Below are 22,426 nucleotides of genomic sequence, written 5' to 3'. Positions count from 1 at the left end.
CTGGTACATGAAGACAGATATGCTGCTGGACAAGGTAATTGCACAAAACCTCTACAGTAAACACATAGCGTGAGGCTTTGTGCAGATGGACCCAGAGACTGAACTGTGTGGATACTGGCCACAACTTCCAGACGCCAGGGACTTTGGCTGGAGCTCAGATATCAGATATCCCAGACAAATGCACAGCACTTTATTGTGTCGGTAGGGGAGGCTAGGATTTCTTACACACCACCCTCCATTCCCCACCCGGCTATAAATCCATGTCTGACTAATGAAAAAGTAATATAACTAACAAGTGGCATGTAGAGCTGCAGCATGAATGAAGCCCCATTTCCTATGGACCTGTGCCTTGCGGTTGGTTGGCCTTGATGGTTAAAGTACAAAAATCCTGAGGCTTTTCATACAACTGAGTATTTATAAGTGCTGGCGTGCAGATTCTCAGGTGTCATAAAAAAATGTGAACTCCCGCAGCCTTTCCCTCAGTCAGAACTTGTATGAACTCAATCCTCAGTTTGACCATCTATTTCTGCAGAATGTATGGAAACAAAATAGTCTTTGAGATCAATGTCTTTTGTTTTGTTTCAGTTGAAATCAAGTGGTGGGTTCCAAAGCTATTTAGGAAACACACATACATAGGTATTGAGTGTTGTCGGACAGTTTTTGACAGCAGAGCAATCTATGTTAGAAACAACACTGTATTTTTCATAACTTTCATTAGTGAAAAGTTAGAGTATATTTTTCATAACTCTGATGTCTGCAGGTGAAGTTGTCTTAAAAGTCTCTGCTTTGACAAGTTTGGACTAAATCTTGATTTGTGCCTTAGGAAATAATGCCAAATGAACTAGTGCTCTTGGAACTTCCAAGACACGGAAGCAGGGTGGGGGACAATAATGCAGGAGATTACAAGACTATAGACTTGTGAAATTTAGGTTAAGTTTGAAGTAGCTCTGAAGCTGCACTCTGATACTAACCTACAACACAATTACCTGAGGTCCATAAGAAATACTTTGCATTTCTTGTGCAGGAACCTTGTCTATTCTTCCAAAAAACATTTGAAAGTTAGTGCTTAATAATGTATTGGTTTTGTGACTTTAAACCTTACAAAGCAAATCCAGGTACCTTGGCTGACTTTTAGAAGATCCAAGAAGCAACTTTTTACTGAAAAGCAATAAATAATTCTGATTGTATTTATAACACTGATTTAGTACTGATTAAAGCAGAAAATCTAGTTTTTCTCTGAGATAATATACTTCTGTGATGCATATAAATTATGGTTGTAATACACAGTTTATCAGAGGCTTTAGCGCCACTAAAATATTGTTCTTGGCAGACATCAGTTTCAATGAAATTTGAACCACAGTTTATACAAGTTCTCATAAGAAATACATGCATTCATCCATGGAAGACTGGAAATCAGACCAGCAATAACTCGTTCAAAAATGTGGAAAAATCTGGAGAAGGAGCCCATGGAAGTGGCACTGATTACCTGCAGCTTTACTCTTACTCTTCATTCATCAACGCTCATGACTAACACAGCTTGCTTTGTCCTTGGCTTTAAAACGTGACGCCACCACAACAGCCCTTACTGCCTGCTGATGCTGCCTCATGACACTGCTTTTCTGATTTCTACAGATTTATGGAGACATCCACACTGAGACACAGCTGAGTTATGTGGCAGTGCATTTATTTCTCAGAGGAGTTACCTCATTAGGAACCCTCTCTGCATTTGACAATTCGATGCATGCTCATCCGTTGCACTGTGAACAGGCACACATGCACTGGCACATGCATATACACAGAGGAACAGTAGTTTTGAAGCTGCACCCTAGAAGTGAAAAGATAGTATTTTAAACTGACAAATAAAATCTAGAAATTTTATCTGTCTATAGCCTCTACATTTGTGAATGAAATGGCTGTTTTGATAGCTGAAGTAAATACTGAGCTATTTTCAATACATTCACCTTACCTCTGAGGTGCAGAGCAGAGCAGTGGGAGTTTCTGAAGGGAGCAAGGGAATGTGTACTCTGGTTGCCAGCAGCAATAGAAGAGAAAGAAGAGAATGGATATTTAGAAGAAAGAAGCATTATATAGTTATGTGGTTTTTTTCTTTTGCAGCATGTATTATGTCCAATTTAATTTCTGACATCCTTGCTCTTTTCATTTGATCTCAGTGTTCAGCTGAGCTATATTCCAGGGCTTACAATTTAATCATTATTAAAATTCAGGAGTAAAAGAGCCATGCTGCAGAAGTGCTTATAATCAGGAACCAGTGATTTCCAACTTGGTATAGCACATCTCTCCTAATGTCTAGTTATGAACAGTATTATCTTGGGACCTTTATGGACAGTAGAGAATACTGAGGAACATGTGAAAATGAATTTGTTATGACATAGGTTACTTCTAATAAGCTGCAAAAAACTTTGCAGTCTCTGATGCATCTACAAACTCTACCGGTAACTTTTTTTTTTTTCCTCTTGCAATTTTGAGATCTTACTGGAATATCTGAAATGAATGTAGCTAGACTTTGATAATAAAACATACTATGCTTTCTCAGTCTATATCAAAGCACAAAAGAACCCTTTGAAGGTCTTAAAGCATGTCCAGATAAAAACTACAAAACTTATAAAATATGTCTAAACATTGGAGCCATATAGTGGTGGGTTTTCTGACTTGCTGTGCAAATGTAGAGTTGTCAAAAATCTATTTGCAGTGCTAAATCAAGGTCCTGCTATTTTTATCTAAAATCCTACTCAATATGAAAATTATTGTTTATTCTGAATAACATTTTCAAAAGCACCTCTGACTTAGATTGTTAAGCTGTTTAAAGAGTTTTAAAAAACATTATCTATCATTTAGTTCTCTAATATCAATGAAATATCTGTATAAACAAACCAAAAAATATAGGGATAGCTAGACCCGGAGTTCTTGAATACATCAAAAATGCATTTAGTCTCATGTGAAACACCATTTAATTTGCCAAAAAATGTTTCCAGTTTATAGTAAGGAACTGTTAAAATAGTCTTACCCAAGAAAAGTGCTAGAGAGGCATTAGTGTTATTAGGCAGCCTCACAAAGTCTCAACATTAGCATAATGCACATACACCTCATTTAACAGTCATTTAGCCTGACTAATTTCATCAATCAACACATGAAATTTAGTCTGGATAAGAACCCATGATGAGGTTCCTATGTGATGTTCCAATGTTATGCATTCCTATATCAGCAATGACTCTGCAATGTGCTTCTGTTCGGAAAACACACTGAGTTGTTACTTTTAACCAATATTTTCCAAAGGCTTTGATAAGGTATGTAAAAATGCTTTTGAGAATCAATATAAATGTTCATAAGACTAAATTTTAGCTTGGAGATTAGAAAATTTTGGGACTTTGAATTTATCTTTGTTCTCATTGTCCAGGAGTCAGAGTATGCAGAAACACGGAAACTGTGAAGTCCGTGATTTGGGCCTGAAGGATTAAGGTTTGGGTATTGGAAAAATGCTGAGGGGGAGGTGCCATACGTGCTTGCTCTGTTCTTGTGCTCTCCCCGCACCTCCTCTTTTGATCACTGTCAGAGACAGAATATGGACTAGGTAGACCTTTGGTGTGACTTGTGTTCTTATGGGTATTTTCTGCCTTTCTTCTGTCACCATTATGGGGGCAAAGACTGTAAACTGAGAGACTTTGCATGTGTTTTCACAATGCCCATCGTAATAGGGGCATTTGACCTTTGCTAACTCTTAGGTGCTGCCCTGTAAAAATAGCAATGACATGATTATATAACATATTCTAAAACTGGGGGGGGGGTGTTATTGATCAATCTAAGGAAATAAAAATGACCTTCTGTGCCAGCAATGGGAGTGGAATTAAAGAGAAAACTCAGACACGAAGTCAATGTTCAGGTATGTCATATTTTGCAAGTTTACCAACCCTAAAATAAATAGGACAGTTGGAGTCCACTGTATATACACTTGTAATACCTCCATCTGTATTCACGTTATTTTACTAAGTCCAGATCTTTCAGCCAGATCATGAACATGCTGGTGTCCTCTGTTTAATCAGATCTTCAATCAGTGTGGTGGTTTTATAATCATGTAAATAACTTGAAAAGAAATATTACAAAGTTAACTGAAAGTTAACTGGAATATGTGCTTCAGTAATGTGATTGAGAATTTGCACTTAAGTCTAAAAATCTTTCTGTAACGTTATTCTGTAATGAAGTACTCTTCTTCTGGCTTAGGGAAATTCCTGAGAAGTTGAAAATATATGACAGTGAAGTGTTTCTACATACTCACACCTCTCTTATGCCTTAACTAATGGTTGAAGGTATAGGACTAGATGGACATTCGGTGTGATTCAGAAGCTGCTCTGTTCTTATACTGTTACATGACACTGACATGTGCATCTCCACATTTCCCCCCTGGTAATTTCATCAAATAAATCAAGCTTTCAAATGACATGACCCCTTGAAACTTCTGATACATGAGTACGTTATTTAAATAAATCAGCATTGCTGTCATGAAATGAGATGAGCTTTTTATGGATCAACAGAAGAATGACCTTAATATTTATCATAACAAAACAGAAATTAATTGCCATTTCACTTGTTCATCTTGACTGTTCTTCTAGAATATATTATTTTACTGCCATTATTCTTCCTCAGCCCATGTTCTCCTTTTAAAAATAATTCTGCTAACTAAAAATTGATGTAAGTTTTCTCTCACTGGGCTGGCAAATTGAGTGAAATAGGCTGTAGTAATTGTTTTAAATTAATTTCAGTCATATTTTGCTGCCTGTTTTTGAATGTTAAGTGACAGATCTTCATGTATGGTGCATCAGAATGTCTAAATATCGTTCTTTACCGAGGACTGTTATGACATGTCACTACTGCCAGTAATGTTCCTACGTACCTATGATAACTGATGATTGGAATTTCTTCTCTAAAAACTTAAAATACTATGCCTATGCCTACATTGTAGAGCATATTCCTATTAAAGTCAAAGTGATCATCTGGCAAAGAGGAATTTTACTATTTCTTGTGTTTTTAACCTTATCATAATGATAGGAAAGTTTATTTTAAAATATATGCCTGAATGTGTATAAATTAAGAAGTCCACCAATCATCTTCAGATATTCCTGGTTTATACTGAGCTAAATTAAAGCAAAATTTGGCATATATTTTTATATTGTCTTACAGTAATATTTATTCTGCTGAACAAAATACATTTCCCAAAGTTTTAGGGCTTGTACCTGGGCTTTTAAACATTCTTTTTTTTAATTCTCCCACTTACATAATATTTTACAGGTCTCTAAGGTGGAAGAAAAATTATTCAAAAATATTTTCTTGCTAGCAAACTGTCTTTGAGACTGCTGTCCTAAATGCAAGAGAAAATACACAGAAATCAAAATTTTCCACAATCCAATGGTATCAGACACTACTTTCACTCTCCTCCTTAAGATCAGAAGCTTGTGTTTCAGCCTGCCATTAAAAATAAGCAAAACCCACCCCCAAAACAGCCTGAGCTAGAGAACCACAGCTAGTGTCTGCCACTTACCTAAGCAGTGTTAGCTGCTGGCAGTGAATAAAAGCTCCAGGAACGGCATAGCTCTTTGAAGCAAAAAAGGAGATCCCTCAGTGCACTAAAATGAGTGGGGTTTTCCCACCTGGCATTCCTGCTAGACCTTCACAATCTTGGGGCAGACATTACAGCCTCCGAAGCAAAGCAGTCTAAAACACAGCTGTTAAAAAACTTGCAGCCTCTGATATCTGTGGCAAAAATCCCAATGGAGACAAGATTTCACCATATTTATCCAGGCGCCTTGCTGTTTATGGGATACCACAATGCAAAAGAAATATTATAAAAGTTCCTTTGACAACAATTTCCCATCCACTGGCATAAAGGCTGATCCTGGCTTGTTTGGGCACAAATATTAGCAGCTGGCACAAGCCAGGGTTGCACCCACCAGCCCCAAGACTGGAGAGGCATGTACATGTGTAACAGCACCATTTTACCACCTCCCCTGGTCCTGGCTTTCATAAAATAGATCTCAGCTTATATACAGGATCGGGACAATTCTAAAAATCACTTAAGCATTGAGAAATTCCTTCTCCAATATGCTTTGTGTTAGATAAAGAATTCATGCAAGTGTGAGGTGATATAAAGGTTTTACTAGCACTCATTTAGGCTGACCTTCTGTTACTCACACTTGGCAAAGGTGAGTCGCGTGATCATCCTAAATGCACCCCAAGAAAGTCTTCATGCTACCATGCACCAGTAAGGCCAGCAAGTCATCAGTGAGGCACACATTAAGTAGCTGACAAGAATGACTCGCCTCTGGAATGTAACTCTAGCTCATTATACTTATTAATTTTCCATGCTTTGCAAAGGCTGGCATGTTTCTGAAGCAGATTGGCATACCACAGAAAAATTGACACTTGCTTTTGTTTCTATGATGTGAAGATGAAAATTTCATTTGCAGCTATTTCAGTCTAATCAGAAAACGTATGACAGGCAGGCGTAACAAATTTTTGAGCATAGGAAAAATGAGAACAGGATACACATTTTCTGTACCCTAATGGTGTATTTCTGTATCAGCCAAAAGCCTCAACAAAGCCTCAAGTCATACAACAACAATTTTAATAAAACAGTTTATTCTAGACTGTGGAATTTACCACAACATTTCTAGTACGTGAAGTTATGTGGCTTACAATACGGCTGCTTTATTTTCTAAAGAACAAATGATAAGTTTAGATCCCGATACAATTATGGAGGGAAAGAATGCTTTAACGAACCTTTCCCCTTTTATAGTCCTTCTAAATTCCATACACAGCTCTTCTGCTGATGTCCTGAGTGCAATGGTGACCCATGTGAGATAGTGTTTATGAAAATGGGTATCAGAATAGTAGTTTATCTTCTTTCTGTAGCGATTCCCTCTGTTGCTGCATACTTACCTTTCCTGGTACGTTTTGATGTCCTATTTTGAATCATGGGTTATTTTTTTCTGAATAATCTCATGCACAATTACTCAAATTCTTTATGAGTTTCCCACAGTGTTGTCCCAAACAGCGTAGCTGCTGATGTGGGACAGAAAGGCTGAAAAGGGTAGACCTGCAATTTGTTTGAGGCTGAAAGGAAAACAAAAGTTAAATTTATTGTGTTAGCTTATTGTTTTGCCATGGTCATGCAATTAATCCTGTGATAAAAGGTAAATTTAATGTTATGAATGCAATTGTGACTAGATCTTGGATAATGTGAACGTCCTGTGACAAAAAGCCAACCTATTCACCTCCATGCATAATATTACCTGTGATTTTCTCGTGTTCTTCCCCGCATACATAGAATTCCTTTCTTGCTTTTTAGTTTTCAAGTATTTATGATTTTGTCACTTTTATAATCTTTCCTATGATGATTTCCTATGAAAATCTTGTTCTGACTGGTAGGTTTTATAACAATGGAAATATTTTACTTCTATCACAGTTTCATCCAAAATACTTCACTTCATAGAAATAAGATACCTTTGAAAAGCAGATACTTCTGGGAATGAGGAGAGGAGCCAGTATAATGATAAAAATGCTAGACAGTAGCAAAAAGCAAACCATTATTGTTAATACAGGTGCCACTAAGTTGTTAATGTTCATGCAGAAAATAAAAAACAGAATTTCTCTTTTGTTACTATTTTTTGCTTTATTTATGATGCTTTCATTCTGCACGATTTAGTCCCAATTGCATTCACAACATTCAATTTATTTCCTTTATCTGATGAATATTTGGAGTGGCTGAATCAGTGAGAACATTTGAACCTGTGGTGCCAGACAGTCTAAGCTTGCTGCATTAAGATATCCCTTTCCTGATTTCTTTCTCCTTTTTTATGCAATGCCTTTTTTTTTTTAAGGTTTACTTAGACATTCCTGTCTTTTGTGCCAGGACATTTGGCAGCTACTGGGATGATTTTGACTGGTGGAGTGGTTGTATATTTTCTTAGTTGTCAATTTACCACTTTTAATTCCAGTCGAGTGATCCACCTGTGTGATCTTTATTTCCTTCTTTGTATCTCCAGTAAATCTCAGAATTAGGACTGGTATACTGGTTTGTATGTTGTGATGAAAATGTTTTCCTTAAGTCTGCTAACGTTGGGTAATTTTTTTACCTTTGCCATAAAATGGTTTTGTTCCAAAGATATGCAAAAGCAGTCATGCTCTATCACCATTCCTGAGTCGTAGAATATGAGATACACATGAAGGGACTGACCAAAGGACTTGGGTAAGGCTGGCCAAAGGCAAATTCACATGTTCTATGATGGCAGGATGAAAGGAAATCAAACAAAAGCTACCCTATGATGCTAGCTTATAATATGTTTACAATATTTATACATAACTCAGTTTTCAAAATGTATCAGCTCAGCATAAAGTTAAACATCTAATGAGGAGGTTTTAATCAGATGGGCCTAAGCAGACTGGGACACATTTCCTGTAAATCTGAACCTCAGCTGTGTAGAGACATGCATTTGAATTAATTACATTCCTCTGCAGTTGTAGGAGAGAGGGTGACACTTTCAAGGTGTAATTTATCTCACCTATTTTAGATGCTTGTTTTAGGAGCTGCTCTGGTTTAACCCCAGCCAGCAACTAAACCCCACGCAGCCGCCCGCTCAGCCCCCCCCCAGCAGGATGGGGGAGAGAATAACACTGAAAGTGAAAAAAATTGTGGGTTGGGATAAAGACAGTTTAATAGGCAAAGCAAAAGCCGCACACGCAGGCAAAGCCAAAGAAGGAATTCATTCACCCCTTCCCACCGGCAGGCGGGTGTTCAGCAGTCTCCAGCAAAGCTGGGCTCCATCACTCGTAACAGTTACTTGGGAAGACAAATGCTGTCACTCCAAACACACACACACACACACCCACCCACCCTCCTTCCTGCTTCTTCCCCCAGCTCTATATGCTGGGCATGACGCCATATGGTCTGGAATACCCCTTGGGTCAGTTGGGGCCGGCTGTCCCGGCTGTGTCCCCCCCAGCTCCTTGTGCCCCCCAGCCTGCTCGCTGGTGGGGTGGGATGAGAAGCAGAGAAGACCTGGACTCTGTGTAAGTTCTGCTCAGCAGCAGCTAAAACATCCCTGTGTTAACCAACACTGTTTCCAGCACAAATCCAACACATAGCCCCACACTGGCTATCTTGAAGAAAATTAACTCTATCGCAGCCCAAACCAGCTCAGAGAAGAACCATGTTCCAAATCGCAGAGCATGAACATGCTACAGAGTCCTAGAGAAGCTACAGCTCTTGCAGTGATCAGGAGATCCGTACACATCCAGGTTTAGACAGATGAGTGATTCCCTGTGCAGAATGTCAGAGAAACAAAGTGAGTATCTAGTTACTCAAGGGACGAAGCAGAAGTCTTCAGAATGGGGCATCCTTTCCCTTTAGAATCTTGTCAGTGGTTTAACACAACCTGTGTAGCATTTATCTTAGGGTACAAAATAGTTATAAAAATATATCTGAGTATGTTTTTGTTATTCTCATAGAAACCGGCATCCTGGATTAGAGTGAAATTAAGTGCATCAGAATGACGTCTGTAGAAACCAGCAGGTTGAATGGATGTAGCCTTGTAGCTAAACTAGGAGTAATATGAGATTTCAGCAGACGGTCACTCTCCTGCACCTCAGTTACTTTGGGATGTAGCTGGTGATTTTGAAGGCAGTTCTTAGCTATTATAGTGCTCTGGCGCTATGCTCTTCAGTGAAAAGATTAGTTTTCACAGAAGTTCAGCAGTGGGGATATTTACTAGAATGAAAGCGATCCTGTTTTAATTTACCTTCTGTCTGATTTAGAATAAAGGCTTGAAGTTATGTCTTTCATGTGCTAAAAAGTGGCAGGGAAAGTGGGCAGTCTGGGAGGATTATTTCTGTCTGTCAAACTGGAACTGTTGCATTGGATTGTAGAAATAAATGCTAATTTCAGGAGTGGTTTAAACCTCTGTTTTTCCATGGCCTTATTAAATGTCATGGTCATGAAACTAAAGAATCAATTTCTTGTATTTATTGGTGTGGGTGTTTGTGTCTGTGCCTGTCTCCTGCCGCCACCATTCAATGACACTTGTAAACTTGGGCAGAGGAGGGGTGGTAAGGGATGCATCAGTACTAAAACACTGAATTGTTGTGTAAAATAAGAATAAAATCCCAAATCTGGTTTTATCCCAAGCTTTTTTTGTGAAAGTATCAGTAGCGAGTAAGGCTGGCCAAAGTATCAGTAGCGAGTATGCTTTCAGAGCATCTTCAGTACACAACAGGACAGATGAGTACAGAAAACTTCTGGTGTGATTCACCTCAGTGGCATCAGAATTTGAGAGCTCTAAACATAAGGTGGCATATGGAGCAAATACTATGTTAGACAAGTGCACCCATTTTGGATCACAGGGAACCGAAGTATTTACTCTCCAGAGTACCTGTTCTCCAAATTTTCTACTAACATCAATGCAATTCTGTCAGAGGGGATATTTTTTTCATTGCCTTCTTCACAGATGCATTGGTATTAGATTACTATAGCTGTTTTAATCACAATAGGTGATTAACCTTGGGCCATCCTACATTGAGATCAACTGGTTTTTGTTATTTTCTCTGAATATAACAGGATAAAGCAATAAAATATGATAATTTGTAAGGGAAAATAATGTGGTACATATATTACAGGAAGGAGTACTTAAAAATTTGAGTCCTATGAAAATCAATGACAAAATAATGTTGATTTTACTGGGAAAAAAAAACCAAACCAAAATGATAAATTATCGCCTTTAAACTAAGTTGATTGCTAAAGATCAGATCTGGAAGACCGATGCATGAAATTTTACAATAGTTGGCAATAAAATGGGGCAACTTTCTAGGAAGAGAAAAAAAACCTAATTTCACTTTGGAGAGCCTAGCTATGATAGTAAGTGCTTAAGCCAGCAAATCCTTGCACGCTGGAAACAATCAGCATGGAACAGGCTGGAGACACCGAGTCTTCACAGTCTTTGTTGTTACTGAGACCTGGCAACACCAGGTTATTTCACTGTTATTTCATGTTATTTCACTTCAGTACACATGAGGTTTAGGCACTGTACTTACAGGAACTAAGATGCAATTTTCAAAATATGAAAACAGTAATATTTTCACACTTTTTATCAACATCAAAGAGATTTTTAGGAGCAGCGTTAGCCTGTGGAAATTCAATAGCACATTTTTTATTTAAAATAGACCTTGTTGAAATCAATTTCAGTTCTGTTCTACTGTTATTCATGGAGAAATATGATTGTTATTCAGTATCCAGAACAAAAAATGTGCAAACTAATCAGAATAAAGTGTCCTGTGGTTAGTGCATATAGATCTGGTCAGATGCTGACAGTGACACCTCCATCTATAATCCATAATTTCTTTGATTTTATCTTTTAATCTTCATTTCTCTTACTTTTCTGTACTTATGGCAAAGTTGCAACAAAGTTTGTGTCTTCAAAGAACCCTCTTTGGTTTTGATGTTCAGTCCACTCAGAAATGGATGATGCATTACTGTTTTAAAGTGAACATTTAAAAGTTTCTAGAATCAGAAGCTTTATTTTCAAAATATAAGCTCTTTTGGTGTGTTCAGAGAAGCAAAAGTCTCCAAGAGAACTGCAACTTTTCCACTTTTCTTTTGTGGTGGTTTTAGAGACACTAGATTAGTTTGGTTCTTTTTGGAGGACTTTATAGTGAAAAACAGCCCTGGCTGAGGACAATGTAATGCTGGCATAACCACATGCCATATTTTTTCACTTTGCACCACAAGAGAAGGAATAAAATTTATAACATTTATCAGGCACTGGGTAGAGTGCCAAATCCCAGACAAGGTTTTTCTGAAGTCTGCACGTGCCAGGAAGGTAATGGATAATGGATTGGTAGTAAACTGTTATGCCAGGGGAAAATACTGGCCTACCATGAAAGTCCCTAAAGGAAAAAGAAAAGCTGTAGCATAAGGAACCCATTGCCAAAAAGCAATGAGATCAAGTAAATGAGTGCAGCTGCCAAAAAACAATGTGAGTGACATTTTTATAGCTGTGAGCCTGTTTTTCTGATTCTGGCTTTCCCAATTGAATAATAATGCACTAATGCTAATTCCTCCAATCAGGCATTCCGAGGTGCTCTCTCCCAATTTTATGATGATCACTGAATAGGAGCCATAGGTAATGATATGAGGATGAGACTTCCCTCAGCAGAGTCACTCACATGTTGGATAAAGCAAAAAAGACCTATGGGAAAGGAAAAGTCAGTTTTCCCTCCTCACATAGTTCTTTTGTAGAGACCAGCATTCATCTTTGTGTTCACTCTTTGCATGACACAATCTATGCTTCAGACTTGGTATTTCGGGTATGTTTGCCACGTCACAAAACCAGTGCTGATCCTGCTGCTAAAGTGGGACAAACCAACTCAAGAGGCTGCTGGTCTGACTTGAAAGAAATAGCTTAAGTTTATGGCTGATCTGTTCCATGTTGCTACATTAATGAAAATTGGAAAGACACAGACTCTTAAACATTAGTATGGCAATAAATTTCATATTAATTTTTTAAATTCTAATTTGGTTCACTCTGATAGAGGAGTGTATAAGGTGTGAAATTCAGTTCTTAACTGAAGAGAGCCAGTATATAATACAGCAAGTTTTTAAACAGCACTAGGAGCCAAATCCATAGAACATAAAAAGCTGTGAAAACTGGGAGAAAGATATTTGTCAAATAATACCTTTTTCTGGGCTTATTAAAAGAACATAAACTACTAATATGTTTTGACTTTATCTTAGAAACTTTTTGATTAAAAATAATTCTTTATTCATTGCATTCTGCGTATGTTGGAAGCACAAAGGCAGCCTTTAAACTTGGCTCAGCAGCATTCACATACCTTACACAACTGTAGTGAGGAAAAACTGCAATAAAGCTTGTGGAGGGCTCAGCTCTAGACCTACAGACACCTATAGAATCTTATAGGTCTAACGGTGTGGTGAGGAGAGACCTGGCTTAATAAGCAGATCACTGAAAAGAGTGTATCCTAATCAAATAGTGTAGGCTCCAAAAGTTTTAATGCTTGTTAATAGTATGCAAACAGGAACTCCGGGTTTATACAAATGATTTTAATCGGTAGGTGATGAGCTTTGCCTGTATCTCATTAGGTATCCCAGCTGGTATTTGAGCAGGTGCTTGCAAAGGACCCTGGATAGACAAGTGTCTCCTCAACTGGCTTTCAAGTGATAGATAGATACAAAAGAGGTGGTTGTATGTTGGTTTTAACAATGAGTGGTAGTAGAGTTCCTAAATTAGCATAGAAAATAATAGTTTATTAATATGTGACCAGATAATGCAGTTATTGTTTGCTGTAAGTAATGGAAACTTGCTACATAATACTAAAGATGCTGAGTTGAGCTTTCAGTGGTTATGTGTACAGGGGTCATTTTATATGTATTTGTAACAGCTGAAGGAGTGCTTGTGTGCATGCTGACCTTCCTTTGCACACCTGTGCCGGTGACAATCTGGAAGCTATGATCTAATCTACCAGATTCACTGGTGCTGCCATACCTCGTTCTAAGATTTCCAAATAATAAATGTTCTAACTTGGTTCTCTGCAAAGTAATTTTTTCTGTTGAGGGGAGCACGTTGCAATCACTACTGTGATCTGCCTGTATTCATTCCTTGTTAAGCCACAGAAGTTAGGAAAGGTTTCCAGTGAATGCTTTTGTCTCTAAATATCATGATAAAATTTCTATGATATGTTACCTTTTTTTGTTATTGTTGCTTTTAATAATATTCTTCTTTTTCACTTGTAGTAGATAACAACTATCTTCTGTTCTTTCATTGATGTATTTTAAATTAAAGAGAAAAAAACATTGTGAATGTATGATGAAAATTTAATTTATAATTTAATGCAATTATTCATAAAATATTAGTGATGTCATTTACTCCTAAGCAATAGTGAATCAATTTTTTTTTAGAATGTGTGATATTGAATTCACGTAAAAAGAATCCTCAGTGTTAGTGTTTTTCTGTATGTTTGCCTGATAAATTAAAATAAAAACACTATGTTTTTCTGATAAATTAGCTATCACTACAGCCTTATTCTAGCTGTAGCTTTACATTGATCTATTGCATTACCTTACCTGTTCCCTTAGACTGAACATCTCTTGTTTCAAATTCTGTTTATTTCTAAAATAACAAAACACTCCCTACAGTCTCTTTGGGTTTGCTATAAACCAAAATAAAAAGAATACCTAGCATTTAATAAATGAACAGTATTCCTCACCAAACTCAATAAATTTGAATATTGAGCTGTGTAACGTCCCAATGGAAATGTGAGAGCCATTTTTAAAGTTTATCAGCCTGAAGCTGTTTAACTTATTTTTTTCATACAGTTATGAACCAGAAATTATGTAGAAAAAATACCATAGTTTGAAAAGATGTGAAGGGTTAAAGTATTTTTAATTTACCATTTTGTCTAAGCACAGGTGCCAGCAGTTACCAGTGATTCCTGCTGGTTTAGGCTGCAGGCTGGAGTTAGTTTGTTCTAGCCTAGACCTGGGAAAGGCTTTTTTCCTCAGTCTCCTCTTTTATACCACTTCTTGGATTAACAGGAACGAAGAGTTGCAGTGTCAAAGTGTTTGCAGTTGAAAAGTCGTAAGTTTGATTTATTTACTTACATTTGATGGTGCTGGTAGCTTGTATTTTTCCTAGGAGGCAATGGGAAAAAGGGAGTCAGTGTTGGAGAGACATCTCAAGACTTGTAATAAAAATGCCATAGGTAAGAAGAAAGGTAAATCTAGGTTATACTTGGCAGGTAAGTTCTGGAGGAAAGTGACTTTCTGTTTTGGTGTGTGTAGTGCTCAAGTGTTGGCAATACTGTAAATAGCTGGAGTAGTGGAGCTTGGCTGGGAGATAGGAATTCTAGCTTTTGCACATGTCTTGTTCTGGCTCACAAAAATCTTCATATATGTTTGGATTTGTGAAAACGAGTTCTTCTGATCCAAATTCTGCTTTCAGTCAAAGTCATTAGGGTTAGAGGATACAAGTTATAAAGGACTATCCCTGTACTAGGTGCAACTTGTTTTAAAACAGAGCAATTTCTTTGTTCCTATATAAGCTGTGTCTTTATTTATGTAACTATGGCACCACAGAATGGTAATTAGCAAGGTTTTGCCTTGTTTTTCCTATGGAGTGTTCTGAAACTTCCCTTTCTGCTGCATGGGATGTGTTAGCTTGTATTCGGTCAACTAGTACTATTGGTGTCTTCCTTGCTGTACCGTGATTGCTTTCTTCCTGCTTGCATGCACGCAATTTAAAAAAAAAATAAAAATATGGGCAGACGGGGGCTAGCAGATTATTGTTTTGGTACTACTGTAACTCTTTTTCTGTACAAAAGACAGATTTTTATTTATGCTATTGGCAGTGGTGTTAAAGAAAAGCTGATATGTGCTTTGGTTTTAACAAGTCAAACAGGGATGTTCCTTGAAAGTTGTATTGCTCGTCACTGGACACCTATTGCAGAGCCTGAAGAATGAGAATTAGACTAAATGCCCACAGAAGCTGTGTGTGCTGTATGTAACTGTGTTGTCTAAGATCTGCTTTTCTGTTTCTGCCTTCAGTCTTTCATTATAACAGTATTTTGCTGTTGGTGATTGAGAATATAGTGATGACATTATAATTAGAAGATAAAGTTGCACTAGGTCTAGCTGCAGTTTGATTATGTCATTTGGATCTAGATGCAGTAATGAGTTTGCCTCCAGTGATACTTATTTTCTCAGGTACCTCTTTCCCCTTCCACCATTCCAGACTTTCTGGACCTCTGCAATCTTCTTGGCATTTTCTCAATAGTTTGTGACTCCGTACGTCTAGCCAAAACCACTGCAACACTCCTCCTCAAGACATAATCACAGCTTTCTTAAGCTTTCTCAAATAAATAGGTTTCTTTTAATGTCTTTTAAGAGGTGTTAAAAAACCAGACTGATCATCTTCATGGGGAAATAACGTGAGCTGAAAAAGCCCAGGGAATGGTGTCTTCTAGTTTCCTTGTCTCTGTGTGCCCTGGTGGTCAGGCAGAATCTGAGTAGTTGGTAAGTGAAGGCATCTGCTAGAAAATTCCCCTTGCAATGTTTTTTCTACCCCCACCCACCCCCAGCTATTCCTTGGTTCTCTGCCAGGGAGCTTTTCTCAGTCAGTCTGGTTTTGGGCAATTGAAATCAGACATGTTTATTTCATGCATTTTCCACGTTAAGGTGATGTGGCTTACAGACTGCTTGCTGAAAACAAAGAACGAGGCCCCAGTTGTTAATACCGGCTGAGGGGAGAGCATGCTGTAGCCCAAGGATTGGGGACGGAAGTCGAAAGTAGTTTCAGGCATCCTTCATGATTTTATGATCTTAATTTGGTTGTGCAAAGTAATCTGAGGGTTCTGTGGTGAGTGTCTGCTGTGCTCGGAGAAGGTATTTGCCATGTCATTTTGAGAGCGAGGATAGCGATGGGCGGGTTTTGGAGGTGGGGTTTTTTTCTGCTCCCCCAGACACTGCTCAGACTTTCTAGACTACATGACTATTTGACCTGGGTACAGGATGGAGAATTGGGGGTTGTTGTCGCTTTATGAGGCATTGTATTTTAACTAGCGGTTTTGCTTTATGTTACAGCCCAAAAACAATAACCAGCACCTGGTTGCTAAGAGCAGTAACAAAGTTTTGGAGAGTGTGTTTCTAGAGATCACATTGGACTAAGACTTAACTAGTGTGCTGCTTTGATGTGGGAAGCATATTATACTTAAAATAGCTCGTCAATACTGCTTTGAGTTGTTTTGATTTAGATAACAAAAAAAACCCCTCCAAACAAACAAACAAAAACTCTTCCAAAGGGAAAGCAGTCTGACAACAAAGAGAAAAAATGGAATAAAACTAATTGTTTTGGTGGGGGATTTATTTGTCTTGTTAAAGTATACATAAGTGCTAGAAAAGTATAGTAGTGTGTGTATGGATATATCTGCATACCAATATCACACACTTACATGTATATGTACATGTAGTAATAATGAATTTTCCTCAGAGTAGCAGGGGTGGATGACACTTTTGCCATTTATTGGAAAGACCAATAAAAGAACAAGGAGGTTACCCGTGGCAGCCAAATATAAATATATCATACGTTTTATTTAGAGGCTTCTAGGAACTTTTCCCAAATGACAATTTTCAGTCAAATGCGGCATATGTAGGCTTTGGTGTGGAACAGTCTTAAGAATGTTCATGCTGTCTAAATCATTGCAGTAGCATGTAAGAACCAACCAGTCACATATTTACTTAAACTTTCAAAAGAATTTCAGCAGCATGAATCGAACTGTCACAACAGCGGTAGATGATCTTACAGGATTGCACTGCGCAGTAGTTTTCCTTCTGTGCTGTTAGGACGCTGGGCATTGTAAATCTCAGCGGGCTTAGTGAGTGAGAATGGAACATCATGAAAACTAAATTCCAGAGCTGTCAAATCAAGACATGGAAATAATATTAACTCTCGTACGTTTCTACATTATAAAACCCTTGTGTAACACCAAAAATGGCAACAACTTTTGTGACTGCTAGATGAAACCATGTCATGGTTCATGCCCCAAAGAAAGAGTTATGACAAGCAGCCTAAGGAGAAAGATAGATGACAGTTTGTGGAGATCTGGAGCACTTCATTTTGGAATTACTAGTTATATCAACGTTGGCTGAAATTTTCATCAAAACAATGCAGAGAGCTTGGAAGCTGAATGAAGCTTGACTGGTCTAAGTGCCAAGTACATTATAACCTTCTGTTTTGCAAGGCATTGCAAAATCGTTGGAAGTAAAAAAAAAAAAAATCGTACAAAATTAAGCATTTTGCTATATACGGGCATCATTGATCTGAACCCTGTTAACTTCTGTGCAGAAATGAGAACGGATTTAATACTGCAGGTCTTCTGAGTTGAATTTTTAGGATCAGGCTATGCTTCCAAATGGATATGCTGGTGGCCCAAGCAACAGCAAGAAAAAAATGCTATTGCCCTTGGAGGTACTATAAGACGCCTCTAGATTTTGGGCAAAATACAGAGGTAAATGGTATAAAAAAAAAAAAGTAAAAAACCCGACTGACTCTAAGGAAGAATAATAGCCTTCAACCGAATATTCAGAGAAGCTTAAGTATCTTGGCCAGTAAAGTTCTTGACAGTCCTATTATTTGGTTTTAAAGTTTAAATCTGTGTCGTCAAAATGTATCTTTCAAATCACTTGCAAACGGATGTTATTTTCGGACAGGGTTCTTTAAAAGTAAGTGACTGAATTTTAGACTTGCAAACCAAGCACCAAATAAGATTGCAGTTGCCGTAACATCTCTCTGGTGTTAATATGGTAGAAAAACCAGCAAAACTTTGGATTAAAGGAACATGATGAAAACTTTTTGTCATAAACAATTTTAAAGGATAGATACAAGCAAAACTGATACAACAATCAAAAAGCATACATTTTCCAGTGGACCATCTAGAGGCTATATGAGATGCAAAGAAGCCAATAGAGGGCTGGCAAGATTCCATTTGCTAGGCTTTATAAAACAGAGGTCCTTTCACTGATAAGTGAGGTATGCCCACAGTCTGGGGAGGATATCATAGCAGGGTAAGTAAAAATTGCTGAAGGGAGACAAAGAAATGTGTTACACTGCTTTAGTCATTGGTCTGTCTTATTTGAACTGCTTTAGTTTCCACAGAGCCTATAAATTCTTTCTTGAAGGTTCAATAAAATTATGTAGACCTATAAACATTTGAGCAGCAAATCAGACTGTGGTCAGAAGTTTGGGTCTGTGACAGGAAGAAAATAATTAAAACGATTCCTTGAGAAGGAAGGGCAGACTGAATATTTTTGCAGAACCTTAGACACTTTCATTACTGGCATTAAGGGATGAAGGTCCTCTTGTAATTATACCTTTCATTCTCCAGCAAAGGCAACTGACAATGAAATTTCTGAGAGAATGAGACTGAAAAAAAAAATGAAAGGAAGGCAGCAGTGAACATTTGAAATGCGACTGAATTTCCTTGTGGATATTAAATTACAGTAGTGGAAGCAGGATTCTAATGATATCTGAATCTGTTTCTCTGGGAAGAGATGGCAAGAAGCTATTTTGCACGTTCCACGTTTTGACGGCTGTCACCCCACTGTCCTTACAGAGTCTGGTGGTGTCCTTCACATAACTTGATCTGGGGCCTGTAAAGTCTTTTGGAGAAAAATGTTAAAATTACTTCGTCTCTGCTGTATGTGGGTTTACCACTTTATTCTAAATTCTGGAGGGTAACATTGCTACTGTATGTGGGGGGGGTTCTCAAGTAACCTCACAGAGTAAAAGACTGGAGCTGTTATTACTGTTAGCTGTTAAGAGATGGAAGTGCAAAGTAGTATAATTAGCCGTCGGGATGCTTTCTAGGTGAGTAGGTTAACAGACCTAATATAGTTCAAGACAAAAATCCTTGCCATGGAAAGTATTCTTACTGTTGTAGTGAAGAAGTACCCCCTTCAGTTGTTAGCTCTACTAAAGAACATAAGCTCCATCAGCCAGTGTGCTTAGATCACCTTTTATGAAGTAAACGGAGCCAAAATACTCTGAAAGGAAAACAGGAGTAACTGGCAGGTCCTTTGCAGAGTTACCAGTACTGAAGCCAGTAGCTATATTTGCTCTGACTGTCTTACTCCAGGTTGTTGCACTTGCCCTTCGCCTCCTCCCAGCTCTGCAAAGCTGTGACCAAGTGCTAGAAAGAAACTCTGTGTTTCGGAGAGCCATGAGATGGCGGGGAAGAAGTGATCTATGATTTAATCCAAGTGGCTTGCAACACATAGCTAGCGCAGAGACTTTAAACTGTATAGAATAACAAAACAGCAACTCCAGGCTTTAAAACAGTTTGCTGCTTTTGCAGACATTGCAGTCTGAAAACTGCTTTTTCTGCATCACAAATGTTCCATACAAGACAGCGTGTCTTGGATAACCTGAGACACAGTGTCAAGTGTAGTGTATTCAGGCTCATGACATCTGGACTAAGTATCACTTGGAAGACAAACCTTTAAAATCAGTGACCCTTCTTCATCCAATGCAGATAGAAATTCCATTAAGTTGGTATTTTTTCCAGATGCACTGCTTTGGTGAGTCGTATCACATCCTGGAGCTTGGAGGACCTGAAGAGATATAGATTTGCTTTGTATCACAAGTTACCTTGTTCTTTCCGTTGTTAATAAAAATTATCCCAGTGCTCTTTCTGTAAAAATCTGTATGTCTCTACATGTTCTGCATGTCGGCATTTTAGCCTGTGATGCAGAGATGCCTGATGTGGATAAGCAGCTAGCCTGGCAGTAAGAGTATCTCGGTGCTGTGCATCGTGGCTATGGTACTGAACACCCCTTTCAGTCTAAGAGCAGAACTCAAATGCTAGCTGACTTTTCTCAGGTTTTTTTGAAATCACTGGAAAACAACACGTTTTCCCTCCTATTTTCAGTCAGGACACAAAAGGGAATAACTCTTTGGGGAAAATGTGAAAGAAATATACTTTGCACGTGAAAATAGTTCAATAGACACATTGGCATTAGGATGAATACTAGAGCATGGTTCCACCTCCCAGCAAGTCTTTTTCCCTCTGATTTCCTCCTCCTCATTACTTTCTGAATTTGCTTGTCTTGAGCTGGTCTGAATTATGAGAGTTTTCCATACAGGACTGTTTGGGCAGGGTGTGGTGTCACAGGCTGAGCTCCTTCAGCAAAAAAAAATATCTGTCATCCTTTGTTCTCTGTGGTAGTCAGCTCAACACAGCATCAGTGAGTAGGACAGTATTTTTTTTTTCTAAGTCATAATAAATCAAATATGCTATCTGTATTTTTTATTTTCCATGGATTGCTTTGTCTCAGAGTAGATTTGATTTAGTCTCCCCAAACATGCCACCATCCAGCAACTGAAATTATTTTAAAAGAACAAATCAGGTTAAGTTGGCAGTGTAAGGATCTCTTGATGTGACTTCAGAAAAATCAACACAACCTGTAAGCCCAAAATGATAATTGTGTTTCCAACTGGAAATGTCAGTCTTTACATGTGTGGGGTAGGAAAGGAAATGGCATTGAATGCTTTTGTTCACCATTTCCCTGAAATCTTTCATATGCAACATCTCCAGAGACTTGCTCAGAGGAGCAAGCGTTTGGTGCCTTCCTAAAGGAAGAAATTTTTACAGGAGAAAAAAATGCCAGTGCTGCTCTTCAGAGAAGTTCTACTACTCCAGGCATAAATATGCCTTCTTCCTTCCTACTGTGTTCTCAGACTGCCTCTTTGCGCAATATTTTTATAAAAATAGTTTTATACGGCCTCCAGTATTTTTTACACAGCTACTCAGTAAATGTGATTGCTGCCCAACACATTCAGCTCCAAAGGATATTATTAACCAATAGAATCTATACATTGAAGACCAAAGAAAGTTTGATTTTCTTCTGTGTTCACATCTGTCTTATTTCAGCTGTGAGTTGTGTGGATCATCTGGGACAAAGCTGTTTCTCTCTTGGGGCCATTTACATTATTTACCAGAAAACCTTATTTGTGCAAATATATATATATTTTGTCTTCCCAGAAGAGTAATAATAAAAAACTAAAAGGGCACCAGATGCCAGAAGCTGTGGTCTTTTCTGAAACGTTGATAAAAGGCATGGTGGGATATCATGAGTTTGCATACAGAAATAAGCATCTGTCTTTGGGCAAATACATTTGTAAGTTCACATTCAGCTGCGTCAGCATCAGTTTCACCTGGTTCATGCATGTCAACCAAAGCACCTAGAGCCTTGGGGACACATGGTGAAGAAGAAACATGAGAGCCAACCGTTGCAGGGCCTCGAGATGATGGGACAGTGATGCTTATTGAGAAGCAGTTTTTTGAGGGAATATTTCCAGTTGCTTTTTTTTGTGTTTAGGGAGTCTCATTCTGTAAGGTGTGGAGCTCTGTTGCCTGAAAAGCAATGCTGATGAATTTCCAGCTACAATACTTAACAATGAAGTAACGTAGACTGTTCCAGTTAGTGAGAGGTACCGTAAAGTGGGTGACTCTCTGGAGGAATCGCTCCTGTGCAGCAGCAGCAGTGTGTGAAGTGCACTTCGAAATGTGCAGTTACTACAAACAAGGTCTGACTTTCTTGCTAGGCTGTTCCTGGAGCTGATGGGCTGTGTGTGTGTGATAGGTCCGTTGCTGTGGGAACTAATGAAGTTCTACAGTCAGACTTCCTTCTGCTTTGGTCCCCTGGGGAGGATGAGCAAGTCTTTTTCAAATGCAAATCTTCAGTGTGTAGCCAGGGAATAAAGATGGGAAGGAGAATAAATCTGTTTTAAGCTTCAGGCATTTTCAAGTTGGTTGTGCTACTGGTGCCCTTTCTTAACCTTTCATTTTTTCACTTCTG

Source organism: Falco rusticolus, chromosome 1 (assembly GCF_015220075.1).
Source record: "Falco rusticolus isolate bFalRus1 chromosome 1, bFalRus1.pri, whole genome shotgun sequence".
NCBI lineage: Eukaryota > Metazoa > Chordata > Aves > Falconiformes > Falconidae > Falco > Falco rusticolus.
Note: the sequence above shows the minus strand (reverse complement) of the source record.